General features: G+C 46.3%; 1 protein-coding gene and 1 pseudogene across 2 annotated transcripts in view; both read left to right on the plus strand.

Moving 5' to 3' along the window:
- Window positions 1-16,995, plus strand: part of FRMD3 (FERM domain containing 3) — a 237,131-nt gene that overhangs the window by 64,778 nt on the left and 155,358 nt on the right. The window lies entirely within an intron of this gene.
- Window positions 10,254-13,808, plus strand: LOC139020906 (importin-4 pseudogene; annotated as a pseudogene).

The raw sequence follows: 16,995 nt of genomic DNA on the forward strand, positions 1-16,995 counted from the left end.
AATAGGACTCAGAGCAAAAATTTGAAATGAGTTTTCTACCTTGTTACAGATTGAATTGTGTCCTCCTAAAATTCATATGTTGAAGTCCTAACCCTCCCAGTGCCTAACAATGTGACTGTGTTTGGAGATAGGACCTTTGAAGATGCGATTAAGGTCAAATGAGGTCATATGGTGGGGACTAATCCAATATGACTCAAAAGAAATGGAGAGTAGAACACAAGACACACACAGAGGAAAGACCAGGTGAAGGCACAGGGAGAAGACAGCCAATTATAAGGCAGAGAGAGAGGCCTCAGAAGAAACCAACCCTGCTGACACCCTGATCTCAGACTTCCAGCCTCCAGGACTGTGAGACAATAAATATCTGTTGTCTAAGCTACCCAGTCAGTGATACTTCGTTATGGCAGTTCTAGCAAACTAACATACACCCTGGAAGGCAATCCTTGTTTACAGAAGAAGAGCATATTGTCTTTAGGTGTTTGGCCTAAACCAAAATGCAAATTCTTAAAGAAATAAAATGAGGAAAAATCAAACCCACCTCTACTGACATGAAAACTTCATAGACAGGAGTTCTGTGCCCCTTAGGGGTCCCTCATTAATTACAGGGAAGCCCACTGATGCCATGTTGACTAAGAGGGTCTTGCTAGCTCTGCTTGTCTCCTTCTGTTCATTCTCTTTGTTTGCCCCTAAGACTGGATGCTCAGACTCTTCATATTACAGGGTATTGAGGACCCGCTTGCTGCCTGAGTCACAGCAGTTGGTGGTTGTGAATGAGATGAGAGATTTCCAAGTGGTAACTGTGTCTTATAGAAAGTCAAAGAATAGTCTAAACAGCTGGGCCTTTAGGAATTTCAAGATTTATCTCAAGAGCCTAATTGAGAATTATGTTGCTGGTCAGTTTAAAGCCCATGATTAAGACTTTTTTGAATTAAAAAATTTGTTTTTAAATGAGCTGAACACACTGTAATTGATTAGATGGATAATAAGCAGTAGATTCTAATACTTTCTCCCCCGCCATCTGCTGACTTTATAGCTAAGAGATACAATATCAGTGTAGCCAAGGCAGCTGGCTGCCGGGGTGCAGCTTATAGACAGGTCCCATTGTTTAGGTCCTTTATTATCTTAATGTCACCTTTGTTTCTGTGACTTATGTGCAAATTTCCATTCCCAAGGGGTTTAGGCACATAGAGCATCATAAATTTACAGAACACTTGAAAAATGAAAAACAAAATGAAATCAAGCAAAAAGGCCTGGTATTTGTCTATTCTCTGGAGGAGGATTTGTCTGTATTAGAGAGAAAGGAAAGAAGGAAGGAAGGAAGGAAGGAAGGAAGGAAGGAAGGAAGGAGGGAAGGAAGGAAGGAAGGAAAGAAAGAAGGAAGGAAGGGGTGATTGGAGTTTTGGGAAGAGCATGGAACAAGTGTTAGGATGCCCAGTTATCATGGCCTTGCTGTGTAGTGCTGGGCATGTTCATTACAGTTTCCTCATTGGTCACATCTTCCTTTTACCCTATCAACCTAGCAAAGTTGTTGGTGTGAGTGAAAGGAAAGCATATGAAAATAAAGAATGATGTGCCAACTGAACTTAATAGACTCCCCAGGAGTATAATCCCATTTCTAAGGCATCTCATTAATCTTTGATAAGTTTTAATGTCCAGTGGGAGAGAACCTCTCAGAGGGAATGAAAGCCCACAACACAGGAGCAGTGTCTGTCAGAAAGAGCTGTATATCATTGAATTGCCCCTGACAAAAATCAATCCTGTGTTTTGATTAGGACTTGGTGTGTTGGGGTAGCTTGAGCCTACTTTCTGAGAGCCTTCTCTCCCCAGGAAATGCTGACCATTAAGATCCCAGACCTCTTGGGAGAGTGAGAGGATTTGATCTTCTAGTGGGACAATGACTTGTGAGATCTTCTACTCTTCAGTAGCTAATACAGCAGAGTAAAAGCCAGAACCCATCTGGCCCCACTCAGAAAGATTGCTGGTTCCTAAACTGGCAGATGGGACAGAGGGTTTGGATTTAGATCTGGAGGCAACTATGTGGTTTGTTGAGAATTCAGAAAGTGATGACTGGATGACACTACAGCTTCTAATCAGAACAGCCATTCCTTGCCAGCCCAGATAGAGAAGCTGTTGAATAATTCATGAGGACTGCCTTCAGCAATAACAATGGGAATGACCCAATCTGAAGTGCAAAGAATGGCAGGGAAGAAGCAGAGCCAAAGTAAGGATGTTGTTATGGCTGAATGTTTGTCTCTTCCTCAGATTGATATTTTGAAGCCCTCACCCCCAAGTGTGGAGATGGGGCTTCTAAGGAAGTAACTAAAGATAAATGAGGTCATAAGGGGGATCCAATAGGATAAATGTTTTTATAAGGAAAGACCCCAGACTTCTCTCTTTCTCTCTCTCCTTGAGAGCCCCGAGGAAAGGGCGTATGAGGACATAGAGAGGAGGTGGCCATCTTCAACCTAAGGGGAGAGCCCTCACCACACACCAACCCTGACAGTAACCTGATCTTGGACTTCTGGTCTCCAGAACTGTGAGAAAATAAATTTGTATTTTAGAAGACTAAGACAGATGTTTTGTGGAGGTCATTACTGTGGGAAATGGACACTCACTTCTTCTGAGATCTTCTGAAGAGGCTTCAGATTGTCAGCTCAGAGGACATGAGGCAGGAGTGGCATTTGCCATCTGCTCCTCTCTCCCACTGTCGAGTGTGAATCTTGGCAGGGTTAACTCTCCTTCACTTGTGTGCTGTGCTGCACATGTGCACAGGCCTAGGTATCTCTTGGTTGCTTCTGTGGTCTTGGGGAAGCCCCAGGATGGAAGTAAGGATGCGGAGCATACATCTCACCATACATTTCCATGGTGAGATGCCGTCAATATGAAATGAGCTGGAGCGTGCACAAATTTGGCTGAAATTAGGGGTGAGTCTGAGAACATGTCAGTTGGAACACCAGATGTGTCTACTTGTGGATACCTGGAAGTGCTCCAGGCTGGGAGGTCACAGTTCCAGAGGCCCAGGATTAGGAGATAGGCAGTGAACAGTCGGACAGGCTTAACCCACTGATGGATGTCAAAGGCCAGAGTCAAGTAGCCAGAGCTTTGAGGAGTGTGTAGACTCTTAAATGATGAATAAATGGACTCTAGATTCTCTACAAGACTCAATTTAATTTTTTCCTCTTTCTATCTTTTGGATTATGTCATGCAACCTTTTACTATTGCTACTTACCTGAGTAAGATCAATGTCCAGGAATTTAACTATTCCTTCTATTCACTGTGTTGGGTGCGAGTCAGCTAATGAACAGTGAAATAAATGATGGCAGGCAGCAGAAAGGTAGCTAACAAAATCTCTAGAATAATAAACATTTTTTAAATGAATGAATGATTAATTAACAAATGGAAGCCAGTGGTTGGCCAACTGACCATATTTCTTTCTAGTTTAGGTCTTTAATTTTGTTCCTTTGGATTCCCCCCAGTCCAAGTTCCTTGCTTCATTTAGCATTTTTTTTTGGACTCTGACATTTCTGTATTTGATAAAGATGGACATTATGAAGGCCTTTCCCCCCTAACTTTATTGAGCTGTAATTGACATATAATACTGTAAGTTTAAGGTACACAATGTGAAGATTTGATACATGTATATATTACGAAATGTTTACCACAATAAGATTAGTTAACACATCCTTTACCTCACATAATTATCATAGTGTTATTATGATGAGAACATGAAAGCTCTACTCTCACAGCAACTGCCAAGTATACATATAGTGCAGTATTGTTAACCATAGTCACCATGCTGTACATTAGCTCCCAGGAGCTTATTCATCTGATAACTGGAAGTTTGTACCCTTTTACCTAGATCTCCCCATTTCCCCCAGCCCCTGGCAACCACCATTCTACTTTATGTTTTTATGAGTTTGATGTTTTTAGATTCCACATATAAGTGAGATCATACAGTATTACACTATTTGTCTTTCTTTGACTTATTTCACTTAGCATAATGCTCTCAAGGTCATGACTGCATCTTGATTTTGGGTATTTTCTGATAACATTTCCATTTTGCTGATTTGAAGTTCATTAGATATGGTCTTGCTGTTTTCTTAATTGCTTTGCTTTGCATTTCCATGGATAGCACCCCTTCTGGAAACCCTCAGGCCCCATCGTCCCATCAGAGGCTTCATAGCTGATGATTTGGAAACCCATTTAATGAAATCTATCTCCTTGGCTTTATGGCAGGTGTGTGTGCAGATGTGAAGTAGCCAGTACCATTGTAAGGGTTTTGAGTTGAGCAAGGGACATTAAAATCAATGTTCCATTAATTTTAATCCTCACTGAGCTTATTGATTCCAAGTTTTGGAAGCATTTTCTCATTCATTTCAGTTATGGTGTATGATAGAACAGATACTCCTGTTAATTGACTCCTTGGACAGGTCCTGGGGTTACAGCACCCTTATTTAATACACATAGAAGTCTCTGTTCTTTGGTTTTAGTGGTTACTGACCAACCCCAAGTTTTAGCCATATGACCATCAAATGCATATTAAAATGGAGGTAAGTGAAGGCCTATGTACTTCTTTACTTTTAGAAAACCACTCATCTATTAATTAGTAGCAGCAGGAGTATTTTTCAGCTGGGAGGGTCTTCAAAGAAGAACCCACTTCAATCCTGTCATTTTAACAGATGAGGAGTGAGAGGTCACAGGGACCAAGTGATGTGACTGGGTTCACTCAACAAACCAGTAGCCAAGCCTCTGTTCTGAACCCATGACCTACCTCTAAGTCTATTGTTGATCTGAAGGATGGGACATTCATGGAGTCAATAAGCGTATGGGTGATATTGGGAAGAGCCACTTACTTTTACCCTCAAATTTTCCTTCATTTATCTTTTTCACTACTCAAGTTAAGGAAAGTCATTTAACATAGAGCAGATGGTCATGTATAGTATTGATATTTCTGAGTAGTTGAACTTTAGACAGCTGCTGGGTGGTTCTCTCTCTAGGAGGTTTTATAAAGCTTATACATGTGTCATCATTATGAATTAGTTTATTATGAGAGGTGGGGCAATGCTGTAATGACATATTTGTCTTTGTTGCTCATGTGAAGCGAATATAGCCTTTCATAGCGTAGTGTCATGCCTTGAATTTTATTAGCACCTCCCTCTTAACAAACTCAGTGCGTCATTCATTAGGCTTCTTGGATCCCTTAGCTTGTGTTGTATTGAGTTGTGCTCATTCCTTTTAAAATTGAGGATTTCTTTAAAAGTATTTAAAACATTCATAAATTACTATTTTAGTGAGATATCATTTATCACTTAGCTGGATTAACACAACACACAGTACATTATGTTGGCAAGGGGGCAGGGAAAGAGGATGCTCTCATACATGTCCGGTGGGAGTTAAACTGTGTAACCACTATGGAGGATACTTTTATAATATCTATACCTACACATAAATATATAGTCACTTAGCTATACTCTTTGAATCAACAGTTCCATTTCTAGGAATTTGTGTTGTGGGTATTATTTTTTCTTTATTTTTATTGTTGATACTATTGCAGATGTCCCCATTTCGCCCCCCCCACCCCCTTTCATTCAGCCCCCCTCCTCCTTCCCTCTATCCATAGCACCAATATGAAGGATCTCAGAGATTACCATTAAATGAAAATAGAAAGTTGCTACCATTTGTGTTAAAAATGGGGAAGAACGTAAGTGTGATGACTTGTTTATGTGGAATATCTCTGGATGTGTACATAAGAAATGATACTGCTTACCTATGGGGTGGGTTGCTGGGCTGCTGTGGGCAAGGGCAGAAGCCCCCAGGAGGGGGCTTTTTGCACTGTAAACCCTATTTTGTACCATTCCAAAATTTTAATTTAAAGTTTATTTTAGGGGGAAAAAAGCACATATGGAAGTGATTTCCAATCTGCCCATTCAAAGTTTTAAACGATTATTGAGCACACTGAGCTTCTATTATTTTTGTTGTGAACTCTGTATGCTATGAATTGTATATGAACATACATGATTATATGTAATATTTAAATTTATACTCATTTATATGTGACTTGTGACTAAAAGAAAAAAAATTATTTTTCTGTCTGCAAACTTGATAAATTGTTGGGATTTTTAGTGTAGTCAAGGATAGTTATTTATCTTAACTTTATGTAAGTTTTTAAAAACATCTAGTATTTAAAATAGACTCATACTTTGAAACACATACAGTAGTTTTAAAACATGTCAAACCATATATCGCTTAGGGATACATGAATTTGTAGTAAAAGTATAAAGAAATGTGAAGACATAATAAACACTAATTCAGTGGGGTCCTTGGAGAGGGGGCATATGGGATGGAATTCAGGAGGGGTGGCTGCATGGTTATCACTGCATTTTTCTTTATCTTCTTGTGGATCTCAAATCTTGCATAGTAACCTAAAGAGTTAATATGTGTTTCTAACTTACTGCTGGGATATTACAGTCAGAGCTCTGTGAAATCATAAAAAGATGCAGAAGATAACATTTCTTTGTTCTCCGTTGAGGGTGGGCCCAACAAAATGTTTATAAAAATGAATGAATAGGCATAAAAGCCCTTTGAGTTGCTGGGATGGTGGCTGATGGGTGGTGTGATCTTCTGGTGCATCATCTGTGCCATGGGACCCCAGGAAACGGGTGGACATAACTGATGTCTCCCACCTTTCAGATGGGTGGGGGAAAAGGAACCTCGGGAAGTTTCTCAGTAACTGGAAATAAACTGCAAATAGGTGATTGGGTCTATGATAAAATTCAGTTCCCACCTGTACTCCAGAGCACACAGCTTGAAAAAGACTTTTATGGTTTGTGGTAAGATCAGATGTTTTCTTTATGTGTCATACTCAATGGCCCGCTTTATAAATACTGTATATTTGGGTAAGACAGCCAGTTTGGGTGTAACTCTTGAGCCTTCCCTAGCAAGGCTATTGCTGGCTGTCATGTATTTATTCCCAGCCCAGGAGCCAGGTTATATGGGAGCGACTGGAATGACTGGCGTTTACTACTGCCCACTGTCAGTAGTAGAACAACCTTTGCTTCTATAGGGTAGCAGCCATTCATGGCTCTTTACTATTTAGAGATAGAATGAAAAGAGTGTGGGAAAATAATAAACAAGGCTATTGTACAACAGCTACAAAAGATGTGTTCGTATATGGAGACAATAAATGAATAATATGCTATTGTTGTCAGTTACCTCACCATATATAGCTAGCTAGAACAGTGTTGTTCAGCAAAAATATGATGTGAGCCACACATGTAATGTAAATTTTTCCAATAACTGAATCAGGCATCCATTTTTAAAATTAAATATTTAGTTCCTCAGTCTCACTAGCCACACTTCAAGTGCTCACTACAGTGAGAAGCTGGAACTTATTTATACATTTCTATATTAGATTCCTTTTTCCTGATTCCAAGAATCTGTCAATATGTTTTTGAGAGTATATAATAAAGATCAGATATATTCTTATTCTTGAGTCGATTAGAAATGAATAAAACAGATGTATATATTGCTTTGGGTTAAATTAGTTTTCTGAGTAAGTCTTGCAGCTATTTTGATGAACCTAATTCTGAGAATCTATAATAATAAAAGCATAACATTTTAGTTAGACTGGACGTCCTTCCAGATGACCTTCCGGACGAAGCTGGGGCTTGAGGGAAGCCTGGGTCCCGGGTGCTGGAAGGAAGCTGGTGCTGGCAGCCAGGGGAAGGACGGCATACTCTTGCATGAATTTCATGCATTGGGCCTCTAGTTCAGATATAAGATCCAAGATTTAAGGTGAATAAAATTCTGGATGATAATTCTTTCACATATATACTTAAGCTCAGGTAAAAAAAATCCAAGACGCTCTTACTTTAAGAAGTAATATCTAACTTTCCAGTTTTCAGAGAAAAATAATACATTTGGGCACAAGAAAGAAAGAGTCCATCCACAAAAAATCAAATGGAACTTCAAAAATATAGAAATGTAATTTCATGGTTTACATGAATCTCACAAATTCGTTAATAAGGGGATGGGTAATTTAGCTACTGAATCTGAACTAGTAGAATTTGAAATTGAGCAAACCAATTTGAGTGTGGATTTTGTTCCAGATTTTAGACACCTCCTATGTCATGTAGGAGGATGTTGATGTAGAGATGGACAGCCGTTCACGTCCAAGGTCCAGGTGGCTAGGAGAGAACTGCTGGAGGAAAGCCCAGGGGTGTTCCCCTTGCTCCCCATCAGCGTGGCTGCGAAGAGCCCAAAGAAAGGGGGCCAAGGCTCTTGAGTGTTCCCATCTCCCTGCTGGTATCTAGTGAGGGCGAATCAAGTCCTAGGAAATGGACTTAAACTCACAAACTACCCAGAATTCATGGGGGATCCCCGAAATAGTTATTAATAATGTACAGACACCCTGACAGGCTGTTTTATCTGTCAGAGTGAAGGGCAGGGAAGGCACCGACACTGATGGGAATGCGCTTTTGTGGGATCGACCCTGTGAACCACTCTCATTCAGCAGGGGAGTGACTAGCTCTTTTTACCTCATCCCCACCAGCTGCCACTTCGCTCTCCTGCCCGGTGAAACCTTCACGCTGACTTCATAGCACATCTCATCAGAGCAGCCATGGTGTTTCTGTGACAGGTTCGCATCAGCATTCCTGTCAGGCACTCACTTGGGCTAACAGCAGCCCACACTCCATGGTGGTTCTGACAACCACCTGGGCAAGGTAATCCTTGTTCCCCATTAACATGGAACCATGACGGGAGTAGTCAGGGTTTACACATGTGGGCTATGTGTATTTGTGTGCGTTCGTATGTGTGCATTGAGGCAGTTTAACATTGTCTTCTATGGCTCTTAAAAGAAGTTCAAAAACTAGCTTTTCTGATAAACACGTGCATATAATGGAAAATAGGGAAATGCACAAAGAACAATATAATCTCCCTTAATCCACCTCTTCAACATAATCACTGAAGGAGCTGGTCTTCCTCCAGTGTTCAAAAATAATCCTTTATGAAAAAGTCCACTGACTTTGTTTGAAAGGTAAAGTGTGTATGTGTGTGTGTGTGTGTGTGTGTGTGTGTGTGTGTGATTTTCCCCCCCATCATAAAAACAAGCAAACCTATTGCTTGTAGCTTAGGGGACCTGTGCTCAGTGCTCTTGGATTGAGGATAATTTGGCAATGGATTGCTTATACCACAGAGCTTCTATACATTTTTCATCTGCGGGGACTTATTAAATGGGCATTCATTAAAGCCTCATTGTCTACATTTTACCCACTTGAAGAGATTGCCTTCTACCCCGTCCACTTTGAAATAGTGTTTTTTTACACAGCTCCCACTTTGAATTATCTGCCCATTGCAAGCTTTCTGATGTTCCAGTTGCTGGCTCTGGCCCTTGAGTTCAGCATGGTGTTTTTCTAAGAAAGTCAGTTTCTTACAATTCTGTTTCTCCTGCCCACAGCAACGGGCAGGAAGGCTTTGCAGCAGCAGCCGTGGCCCATCAATACCTGACCTGGTGGCCACCAAGACCCCGGCCCCCATGTCCTGGAGGCCAGCCCTCCCTTTCTGGGGAGCTGAGGCTCTTTGTTCCAGGCTGCCACGTGGGGACCTGCTGTTCCAAAGAGGAGGAGGAAGAACGCCGGTGCTATGCATTTTGTCCGTAATTGCCTTTTGGGCAATGCTCTTGGGAAGAAAACATGAAAAAACAAATGTAAAAACAGAAGGTGACAGTTGGGGTCTCATTAGCTTAGAGTCTGTCACAATATATCTAGGAAAGAGGCTGTGGCATGTGGCAGACTGTGTCTGAGGAGCTGACACAGTGTGTGTGTGTGTGTGTGTGTGTGTGTTTGTGTGAGTATGTGTGTGTATGTGTGTGTGTATGTGTGTGTATGTGTGTGTGTATATGTGTGTGTGTGTTTTTGTGTGTGTGTGTGTGTGTACCCCCCGCGCGCACACAGACTGCACGCCCGGAGGTGGGGCAGGCATTTCAGGCTTTGCCATATAATTTACTTGCTTCAGCTTAAAAAAAAATTGTCAGGTTGCATCAGCCTTGGGGTGTGTGTGTGTGTTTTATGGGTGCTTCTGTGAATCTCTTTAAATTTCAGCTTAGGCTTTGTAGAGGGGCATTCACTGTGAAGAATAAACATGTTATGGCTTTAAAAAACATTGCGGCATAAAATACATACAGTAAATGCCTCCAGTGCACAATCTTCAGAGAATAGCCCAGATTGAAATGAGAGCATTTCTGTACTCTAGAGATGGTGGTGGCGGCGGCCGTGGTGGTGGTGGTGGCGGCGGCCGTGGTGGTGGTGGTGGCAGGGGATGATCTGAGCATTTTAGGAATATTTCAGTGAGCCACACCCCTGCCCTCCCTTACCCCCCGGATCTTCTTTTCCTACAAAGCTCTGAGAGGAAGACTGTGCCTTGGTTAAAATTGCCACCACCAACAAAAGTGGTTTTAAGGCTGAGATGTGTGTGCACCTCTTTTCACCTCGACGAAGCCGAGGTTGGCAAACAGTGAGTGACGTCATGGGGTCAGCAGGGCCGGAGCGAGATGGACGGGCATTTGTTGTCTAAAGATTCCTATGCTGCGAGCACCTCCACGCGCTGTCCCTCCCACCTCCCGGCCACGTAACTGCCGCTCAACTGCTGCCCTGGAGCCCGCGGCCTGGAGCAGATCCTGCAGCAGATCCTGTGGGAGCTGTTGCTGCTGGACATGAGCGCATCCTCGGGCCACGGAGCAGCTGCAGATGGCTCTTCGGACCCGCCACATTGCATGGCTCTGCGGCCTGCTGGCCTCAGCCACCGATCCTCAGACCTGCCAGTTCCCGACCTGCAGCGACTGAACGCCCGCTGGCGGAGGCCGGCAGCGGAGCGCGGAGCACCCAGAAAGCCTCAATCCCTGGTGCTGATGACCCCAGCCAGAGACAGCGCACAGTGTGAGCCTTAGCCCGGCCCAGCTCTCAGCCTCTATTTTTGGAAGGAAGGCCCGGAGGCCTGGCCTCAGCCCATGCAGCTTCCTCAGCACAAACCCCACAGTCCCCACGTCCCTGAGAGAGAGACGGGGCTATGCTGCTAAGTGTAGCGGTGACCTCCCGGCCTGAGGCCTTCCGACCCCACCACTGGGAGCTTCTTGGGCTTCTGGAAACCCTTGGTGAGGTGGGCTCGCCAGGGCTTCTCTTCTACTCCCTGCGCTCTGACCACCCTGGCCCCTTACCTCCGCACTAATGGCTGCCTCCAGCTCGGATGTTAGTGCCCAAGCTCACCACCGCCTTGCAGACTCTGATCGCTGTAGATAAGGCGAAGGCCTGTGAGGCCCCGAGGCCCTGGATGAATTGCTGGAGTCAGAGATGCTTGTCATCACCTCCCAGCTCTCTGGGATCCTCACATTCTGCCTCAGGGTGGCTGGAGACATGGCTTTGGGTGGTGCAGTACGTGTTCGTATGCTCTGCAGCCTCACTTTTTTGGTCAAAGTCAAGAGCAAGGCCTTACTGAAGACTTATCTCCTGCCCGCCTTGCTGCACACCCTTTCCCCCATTATGGCTGCCGGCCCCCTTTGGGCCAGCTGGATCCGGAGGACTGGGAATCAGAGGAGGAAGGACTGGAGATTAGGCTGGTGGGAGAGAGACCCAAGCACTTTGCTGTACAGATTGTGTTGGCACTCCATTTGCCCCCTGAGACGCCCTTTAGCCCGCTGATGCTCATGCTGGAAGAGGCCTGGCAGAGTGACAACCCACACCAGTGCCAGGCTGGGCTCCTGGTGCTGGCTGCGCTGTCTGATGGAGCAGGTGACCACATCAGGCAGAGATTGCTGCCCCCACGACTGCAGATTGTGTGCAAGGGCTTGGAGGATCCGTTGTGCATAATGCTTTGTTGCTTGCCCTGGGCCAGTTCTCAGAGTCCCTATGGCCTCCTACTGGCAGCTGTTCAGGGGAGGGGATGCTACACTCCTTGCTGAGCTGAAGTCAGTGTCTCCTGGGCACCCACACCACCTAGCCAGGGCCTGCTATGCTAATTTCGTGGAGAACCTAGAGCTGAAAGTGCAGCCCTACTTCCAGAGCTTATGGAGTGTATGATGCAGCCCCCTAGGAGCCCCAACAGCCCCCTGGCCAAGGAGCTGGCTGTGGCGCCCTGGGGGCCATTGTCACTGCTGCCTAGGCCTCCTTGCTGCCCTACTTCCCCACCACCATGGAGCACCTGTGGGAATTCCTGGTGCTAGGCCATTTGGTCCTTCAGCCTTTGCGGATCCAGAGCCTGGAGACACTGGAGGTGCTGGCATGAGCAGTGGGGGAGACTGTGAGGCCCCTGGCTGGGGAATACCAGCAGCTGGGCCTGAGCCTATGTGACCAGGTAGACGACCCTGACTTGAGGCGCTGCACATGCAGCCTGTTTGCAGCCTTATTGGGGCCGATGGGTGAGGGCCTGGCACCCTATCTGCCAGAAATCCCCACACTCATGCTGTTGTCATGTGTTCCACGGAGGGCCTTGTGCCTCAGAACGACAGCAGCAGCTTCTTCCTTCCGTTTCATGATGAGAGCGATGGGGAGGAAGTGGAGGAGGGTAACTCAGAGATCTCAGGGTGCAGTGTGGAGAATGCCTTCTTCAATGAGAAGGGAGACACCTGTGCTGCCCTGGGGGAGATCTCTGTGAACACCAGTGTGGCCCTCCTTCCCTACATGGAGAGTGTCTTTGAAGAAGTATTCGAAGTTCTGGAGTGCCTCCACCTGAATATGTGAAAGGAGCCCTTGAGGCTCCGGGACAGTTCTGCTGTGCACTACACAAGGCCTGGAAAAGTGCCCTTCAGAACCCAACACTGCTGCTCTGCAGGCCACCTGGACCAGGGGGCGACATCCTACATGCAGGCGGTAACCAGGGAGCGGGAGCGCCAAGTGGTGAAGGCCGTGCTGGAGGCCCTGACAGTGGCTGCGCATTTGAGGGACCCTCACACTGCAGCCTCCTGGGCGCCTTACTGAGCTCTGCAACATGCTTAAGGCCGGGCTGCAGAGGAAGAGCCTGTCAGGGCACTGAGGAGAAGGAGGGGGACGAGGACCAGGTTGAATATGACGCCATGCTGCTAGAGTACGAAGGTGAGGCCATTCCTGCCCTGGCAGTTGCGAGAGGGAGACACTTTTGCCCCCTTCTTCGCTGGGTTCTTGCCATTATTGCTCTGCAAGACGAAACAGAGCTGCATAGTGGCAGAGAAGTCCTTTGCACTGAGGACGCTGGCGGAGTCCATTCTGGGCCTGGGTGCTGCCTCAGCCCAGTTTGTGTCCTGCCTGCTCCCCGTGCTGCTGAGGCCGCCCGGGAGACCGACCCCCGAAGTTCGGAGCAATGCCATCTTCTGGCTGAGCCTGGGGGCTGCCCTGCCCAGGAATACTTCTCCAAGCTGGTGGGGCTCCTGTTGCCCATGTGGGCATGGGAGCACCAGGATCGTGCCCACGATAACATTAGTGGGGCACTGGCCCACCTACTGATGGCCAGTTCCACAAGGAGACCAGAGCCCCGGGTGCTGACTTGCTCTGCCGCACATGCTGCCGCCGAAGGAGGACTTGGAGGAGTGGGTCACCATAGGCTACCTCTTCAGCCTCCTGTACCAGGGCAGCCCCGACCAGGTTGTAGATGTGGCTCCCGACCTCCTGTGAATCTGTAGCCTCATTCAGGCTGATGACAAGATCCCACCAGATGCCAAGGCTGTACTGCTGCTGCTCCTGACCTTCTTGGCCGAACAGCACACCAACAGCTTCCACTCAGCACTGGACTCACTGCCTGGCGACAAGGCCCAGGAGCTCCAGGCCATCCTGGGCCTCACCTAGACTGTGGGCTACAGCTGGGCCAGAGAGAACAGCCTGCCTGGGCCCCAAGACCACCTCTTAGCTGGTTTCTGGAGTCCCAGCCCTGCTTACTGCCTTAGGAAGCTGACTCTGGGGCTGGATCTGCTGTGTTGTGGGACAATACAAATGGACCTGTGACAACATCTATAATAATATAAATATAATATGCTAATTAGACTGGACAGCTGAATGACCTTCTGGACTGCATTCAGGACATCCTTTCAGATGAAGCTGTTGCGATGGGGACTGAGGCAGTGGCAGTTAGGGGTGATCAGGAAGGCAGGCAGGCAGGCAGAGGGGTTATGGGCGATCAGGCAGGCAGGCAAGCAGTTAGGGGTGATGAAGCAGGCAGACAGAGGTGGTTAGGGGCGATCAGGCAGGCAGGCAGAGGGGTTAGGGGCGATCAGGCGGATAGGCAGGTGAGCATTTAGGAGCCAGTGGTCGCAGATTGTGAGAGGGTGCAGGGAGAGAGTGCAGGCTGGGTGGAGGGGACCCCCCTTCCCCCCCGTGTATGAATTTCATGCACCGAGCCTTTAGTACTGTAATAAGGGCAATTCATGTTCTGCTATAAATAAATAAATAAATATCCACAGACTGGGAGCCAGAGGCCTGTGTTCTGGACTAGCTCTGTCACTAGTCAGCCTAGCTCACTGTGTTTGGATTTGATTTCTAAAGTCCTGTTCTATAATTTGATGGCAGTATGATTCCAGTGGAAATACAGCCTGTTATATAAAACCAGTGAACCCCATAACCCCAGAGTTCAGCCAGGAAACTTCCGTGATCCTGGAGCGAGACCAGATGTTCCTTTTCTAAAAGACATTTTACAGCTGTTCGCTGGCCTTATTCTGTCTCCTCGGAGGCAGTGGCCCAGCCACTCAGCAGGCAGCATCAATGCTTGTAGAGCCCTTCGCCAGTTCTGGTCTAGGGTTTTAAATTTTTTTTATATTTTAAAGTACATGTGCTTGGTTTTCAAAACCACAAATTGTGGATACTTTCTCCAAGGGATCTTTGGCTGGTGGGCCAATTGTTCTGATTTAGCTGTGCCACCTTGCTGTCCCTGTTGTTAAATATTTTCAATGTGGCCCCTAGGCCCTCAGAGCATTTAATGAGAACCCTAGTATAGCCCCTAAAAAAAAAAATGCTATTTCCCTTTTTGATTTCCCTGCTGCCTGCAACAGCTCAGCAAGGTACCGCTCATGAACATAGTCATGTTTCATATGAAAAGACCTTCACTCCTACGACCTAGGCAAGACCACAGGCTGTGGGAGACCCGGGGATCTCTAAAGAGGACTGGTCTGCTGTCAGGGTCTGTCTGCCTTTGCTTCTCCCAGCCTTGTCCATAGAGCTGCAAGAAATCCCAAGAAGAGATTTTGGGTCACAGCTGCTTCCACTGCTGCCAAGATAATTGGGAATTGGTGGAGATGAGGTGCTTTCAAGGTTTGGATAGCTTAAGGCAGCTTGGCTAAAGTAAAGTGAAAATCAGACTAGATTTCAAGCATCTTTCCCCCTCTGAGGTCTTGAGGAGGGGATTGGAGAGTGGCCCAAGTGCCTTAATTTACATGGTCATTGCTTTTATTCTTAGGTTCAGTGGCATTTTGGAGATGGAGTTGATATTGATTTGCTACTTGCATTGGCTGTCTCACCAAGGCTACCAGTTGCATGGTGCCACCTGCAGATTTAGAGCTGCTATGCTGGATTTGGCTCTGCCGCTGAGGAAAATAGCCACCCTCAGCAGTACAATAGCTGTCATGGAATCATGGCTGTCTGTGACAGGGTTTGGGGGCTGGGCTGTTGGAGCTACTGCTCTTCACCTCTCATATGCATTGGCCTCTGTCTGCCACTTGCTCTGATTCTTGGCTTAAGGGCAAACGTCACAGACTCAGATGCCTACAGGGCCAGGCAGGTAGCATGAATGTGCACATAGCGCTGGGGGCAAGACAGTAGGGAGTAGTGGAGACTGTGGCAGAGATGGCATGCTCCTCATCAGAGAAAGATGTTTATTTTTAGGTATGTGATTTAATGTCCCTTAGAGAAGTGTATTTAGCAATAATTATAGCAAGATTAGAAAGGTGTACCAGTAAAGGCTTCAGGGCAAGTTACATTGAAACGGTACTCATATACACACCCAAGAACCAACTTTTAGGTATTCAAACTAAAAAAGAAAAACAATAAAGCCTCAAACACACATCTGTAGGCTGTATATTTAGGTTAGGCACTGAGAATTTGTGACTTCCAGTAGAGTCTTATAAGAAAAAGAAGCATCTATTGCACACCTACCATGTGACAGATAATGCACTGGAATTTAGTGAACATCATCTCACTCAATACTCACAGTAATCCTGTGAATTAGGTCTCATATATCCAAATTTTTAGATTAAGAAATGTGGAGAAACCAAGATGGCGGCATAGGTAAACATCGGAAATTGCTGCCTCGCACAACCACTTCAAAAATACAACTAAAAGACAAAACGGACATCATCCAGAACCACAGGAAGGCTGGCTGAGTGGAAATTCTACAACTAGAAGGAAAGAGAAAAGCACACTGAGACTCAGAGGAGGTGCAGAAGTAAAGTGCAGAGGTACGGAGGCGCACACGGAAAGGGCTGGCAACTGAGGACATGGTTGTCTTTTTCAGTCGGGAGGGACTCTCAAGCTCCTGACTGCTCTGAATTCCAGTTCTGGGTGAGTCTCTGGGGACCCAGACTCATAGGGGGAGAAATTGGACTGTCTGGCATTGGTCGGAACTCGAGGGCGGCTTTCTCTCAGAGGTGCTTGCAGCGATTACCGGGACACTGAGACGTGGGCCTTCTTAGGGTAGGACAGAGGAACAGCCATAGCTCTTGCTCCGCCCTGTTGATCCCCTGAGACCCTGCCCCACCCAAGCTCTGTGTAGAGGCTTTTGAATATGAATGCCCAGGCCCTTTGCAATCTGGAAATTACCTAACAAACTGCAGCTGGGCCAGACAGACCCAGAACTTCCAAGAGAAGGCCCAAGGCCCCACAGCAGCTTGCATTGTTTCACAGCTGGGCTTCATCTGGGCACCTCCAAACCCCAAACAAAGAAGAGGAATCTGCAGATCTCTCCATAGCTCCTGCTGGGTAGCCTCAGGCAGAGGCTAAATTAGCACCTCCTTAGAGATCCAAGAGCCAGGGTACCCAGTGGCCAGAG

Source organism: Myotis yumanensis, unplaced genomic scaffold, assembly GCF_028538775.1.
Source record: "Myotis yumanensis isolate MYYU_CA2020_CCGP unplaced genomic scaffold, mMyoYum1.0.hap1 SCAF_12, whole genome shotgun sequence".
NCBI lineage: Eukaryota > Metazoa > Chordata > Mammalia > Chiroptera > Vespertilionidae > Myotis > Myotis yumanensis.